Here is a 5,058-nt window from a genome sequence, read left to right as displayed (position 1 = left end):
CATTAGTATTGTATTTTTTTGGTGTGGGTCATGTAAACAATCAGTTTAATTTATATCTATTACTTACGGTTTTCATTTGTGTCAATCTAAATCCAATTTATTAAGGAAAAATAAATTGCAATGTTCTTATTTTGAGAAGGACATTGCTAAACTTCATTATTTTTAATTGAGGGTTTTACACATTGCAGTCAGACCTTATTAAAAAGCCTCTAATGAACGGAGGTGGATTAAAACCATAAATAAATAAATAAATCAGAACATTCCCAAATAAGTTTTGAAGGAAGCAATGCCTCCACGGTCCCATATTACAACATWATTAAATGAAGTAAAAATGCACAGTGGGGGAAAATAAGAAAACTGATTAGAATGTGTAAAAGATAAGAAAGATTGAAACGTTGTTAGAGCTGCTGCCAGTGGCTTATGTTTGCCATGACAACACAACTGTGTCTCTCACTCCCTGACTGGCAGACAAAAATCAAACTCAAAACAGTCACTATGTAGAAACTACAGTATATGTCTCCCAAAAATGTTGGACAACATTTGTATTTTTAATGCTTCTTCAGTTTTTATGTGCAGGAGATACAAAAACATGTACAATAGGTCTGTCTTCAGGCCCAGGCCTCCCTTTAAAAAGAGATCTGTGATCTCAATAGGATTTAAACAATGGCAAATAAGTTWAAAAAATTAAAAAGGCCAATTTCTTCTAGGTTTGAAAATAACATTTTAAAGTAAAATCTAACTGAAATGTATGGAAACTTGGGGGTGTGCTCTCTGCAGTCAGTGGAGATTTGAGAGAAAAACTAAAGTCTTAAACTAGTGAGAAACACACATAAAAAGACAAAAACACCTGAGCTTTGATGCATAGTTTGTGTGTGTACCAAAAAGAGTTGTGAGGGTATTGAAAAGTTTGTTTATAGAAAAAAAAAATCAACTGTTTAAGATAATTCAATCATTAACTCTCAGATGAAAATTATGTGGCAAATTTTTTAACAGTCATAAAACTCAAACTGCAATGGTGTAAACACTGAAACAGTCTAACTTCCTGCATCTCTTTGAACAATTTTAAATTTTGAACAGTTTTATTTTGAAAACTGAGTTATGGAGTTTCAAGGAGGACTGGATTTTCTCATCTGTTTTATCAAAATCCCATAGATCTCCATTGTTTGTTGTTTTTTGTCACAGCATTTTTTTTATTTTATATTGTTAGTACTTGTATCGACATTGTGTAAACTACCAAAAGTCACCAGGTTATGTCACACATTTTATTGTGTAATTTGCAGGTTTTATATCAAAACTGCACAATGAGCACCAGCAATAATAATAGAGCTTCAATAGTTATTCACTGACAACCTTAACCAAATCAATCAGAGGGCGTTCAGGTTCAGTTTGCAGCTACAGGTCACGGCAGTTAATTAATTTTTTTTTTGCATGGCCAGATTGCAGTTGTTTAGCTCCAACATGTTGCACATCATTACTAGTTACCTGGCGGTGCTCACTTGATGCTAAATGCAAATTTTCCATCTGCTTCATATTTGAATCCCTCTCTTTTTTTACGCTTCTCATTTCCATGCTCAGCTYTTTGAATGCAGCCTCTCATTACCTGTGCTGCCAACATGGAATTGATGCTCCTGCTCTGATTCTCATGACGCAGATGAGAGTCTGACACAGATGTTTCTGCAGGAAAAACGCAGAATCGGTGGCCTTGTTTTTTATGATTGATTGCCTCCCTTTGAAGTCAGACATGCGGAACGAAGACAACAATTAACTTTATGTGTTGGTGGATCATGTTCTGTGTTTTACTGTMTCTCATCACAGCAGCTCCACAGGGTCTCAGCTGTCTTTGTTACCCCTCTCCCCTGCCACAGATGTTGCTGTGGAAAAAGTGGTCTGACAAGCAGCAATGGTTCCTATTGTTCAGCAGCACCAGAGGCACACAACACGTTTTGCTTATTCATTAGGCCTTCATAGTAAGAGATCAGGTACACTGCTCCTTCATTTTTAATGAAAAAAAAAAACCTTTCCAAAAGAGAGACAAACATTTCAGCTTGTACCTCGCTGGCACTGACTGTGAATTTTGATTTGACCACAAGTGACCTGAAACATGATTGAAACAAACAAACCAGAGAAGAAATTGATCCACAAACAGCAGGTGTAGAAGTGTGAAGGTCACTCACGCTTTTATTATTACCGTACTTTAAAATTAATCAACCGTTTGATTACAGCAGTTCATGTTTCTTGAATATTTTTTTAATTAATTGGCTTAATTTGAATAAAGTTTTGATATTTTGAACAGATCTACAGAAAGTTATAAATTATTGATAACTTTCCTGTTGGAGCTTTYGAACAAYCTTAGTTTGGAAAAACAGAGTTGAAATCAGAGCAGACTTGATGAGCTAATGACTAGTCCAAGTGTCATCAAGAGCAACAAGTGATGTCCTAAAGCAACTCTAATTTCCTAAAAACTTTCATGTTAATGCTATTTAATAAAGCTTTACAGCTGGTATTACACAGTTATTTAAAAAAATTTAGCCAGAAATATCCTGTCCTGAAAATGCTACACTCAAATAAACAGAGGTTATTTTAGAAATGATCATGTAATTATAATGGATAACAAATGTTTATAAAATAATGTTTGCATGAAAAATTATACTTTTTAGATTGGAGTTGTTTTAAGACACCAGCAATTTTCTTGAACTTGTTCAGACTAGCCACAGCTTGTTTGTCCAATCAGAATTAAATCCCAACATAGCTTTGGAAAAAATTAAGATTTTCAGGTGCATTTGGTTCTCTATTTACACAAATTTTATTTTTGGTGAATAATTTGTGACCCCCCCCCCCAAAAGTTTTTGTATTCATTCATCTTTACAAGATCTATGGAGATTTTTTTAACATAATAGCAGCTTATTTTGCTCCTTTTGAGCCATTTTTAGCATTCTTTATAAATTTGTCTCATTTTTCTTAATGATGTTGCCATAAAACTTTGTGAACTAAAAGGTTGACTGAGGAAATGGTAGGGTATCAAAATAAATAAATAAATAAATAAATAAATAAATAAATAAATAAAATGAACTACAGCTGTTTTGGGGGTTTCTGTGAGGGGGTGTGTCGTTTAATGCTTTTATCTTTTATTTTGTTATATTTAACAGTGGATGTTCTTGCCACCTAATGGTGCAGTATAGGGTTTATGTTTTAACTGTGTAGATGGAGAAAAAATATATAGATGAAGCAAACTATTCTGATTTAAAAAGTATCTGGAGTAGTGTCAACCCTGAATCACATTTCAATGAAAATAAGAAATTCAAATACCTATCTAACAGGTAAAATATTATTCTGTTCATAACTTTTCCACAGAATCTGYGTAAAATCTAAGATTGTGAAACTGAGTTTTTGGTTAGATTTACTGAGAGATAATTACATAAAGTGTGTTCAGAGTTTTATGTGTGTAGTTAACATCCACATTAGCTCAGGGAAAGGTCACCTCAGCTGTCCGACTGAAAACACACAGCTGCACTATTTCTCCCCACAGTTGTTGTTCTTATCTGTGATCTTCTTCCACTTGATATTTAATCTCCCCTGAAGTCTCAGCGTTAGAATAGCCTCAGAGACTGAAATAGATGTGTAGACTCTGTGAAAAAGGAGGTATTGAACCAGATTATTGATTTACAGAAGCCTTTCTGGTCAACATTATGTCACATAAAAGGAAGCAGCACACAGTATGTCTTCTCCTGTATGGAATCATGTTTTTTGAATGAAACTTGTGAGGAGGAGATGGTGTGCAATGGCAGCACAGACTGTCTTTCCTCAAATTGGGACCTTTTTAAGAGCTTCACACGTCTGTACACATCAAAGAAAAATGAGAAATGGGTCGCTGGAGCCACACCAATCCCCAGTGTTATCTAACTGCATTATTGTGCTGCGTTAATGAGAATTCTGACAGCGCTGCAGAGCTGCAGGGAGGCATCTTCACAAAGTTAGAACATCCTGGGCTCAGAGTTGTTCATTTCTYCTGAATAATTACAACCCAGCGTTGTAGCGATGACTCATCAAGAYGACTGAATAAGTAGAGGAACGACCCAATAAGGCTTTCATTTTTASAGATAAACTGAATCGCTGTACAGGTTTGACGGGGAGGTTGTAACTAAATGTAAAAATTTACATTGTCTAAATTTAGTTGTTTTTAATCTCAGTTACAGAATCACGTTTGAACCAAATAGAAAGACTGGATTTGTGATAAAACTTTGAAACTTGCACTGGTGCTTTTAGACGGGAACAGCAGAAATCAAATATAAACACAAAACAGAAAAATTCTCAGCACTTTTTTTTAGAAAACTGTAAACAGATGCTAATTAGAGCATTTCAAAATAGACTGAAGATATTAAATCGTAAAACTTCACCACATTAAAATGGTCCACTGCAACCATCAGTGTTCTACATCCTCATGACTGCAAAGTCAGAGCGGTTTTTGTTCAGGTGATTATAATGCAACATTTTGAGAAACTCAAAATGCAGCGATCTGGTAATCCACTCTGAAGAATAAAATCCCAACAACGAAAACTGATAAATAGTTTAGTAAGATGTTCAGGAAACAAAATAAACCAAAACTGGAACAAAAAATAAATAAATTAAAAATAAAAAAGACAAATATTCTCAAAAATGCATGTTTAATTATCTTTAATCAACCAGGAACTGGGTGCACTTTTTTTAGGACACATCAGGAGGTTCTACATCGAGGCTCAGAGTTCGGACTCAAGTGGATAAATGCAAGTAGGGGTCTCTGCAGACGAGTGCAGACGAGTGGCCGTGTCACAAGGAAAAGCGATTCTAAAGTGACACACGTGATTTGACGGACTTTGTTAAAGGGAGACACGTGAGTGGGTAAGCAAAAAAGGGGCGATACCGTACGGCACCACCTCATTGGACAAGAGCAAAGGGGGTGTTACTGTACGGCACGACTTTTTCTGGAGAACCCTACTTGGGTCACATTTCTCCTGGTTAACCTTAATGTTGGGGTCAGGGTCAGGCTGTAAAGACATCAAGCAGGATCTAAGGATACTGTCA

This window comes from Austrofundulus limnaeus, unplaced genomic scaffold, assembly GCF_001266775.1.
Source record: "Austrofundulus limnaeus strain Quisiro unplaced genomic scaffold, Austrofundulus_limnaeus-1.0 Scaffold3, whole genome shotgun sequence".
Lineage (NCBI taxonomy): Eukaryota > Metazoa > Chordata > Actinopteri > Cyprinodontiformes > Rivulidae > Austrofundulus > Austrofundulus limnaeus.
The sequence above is the reverse complement of the archived record's forward strand: the minus strand, read 5'-3'. Positions refer to the sequence as shown.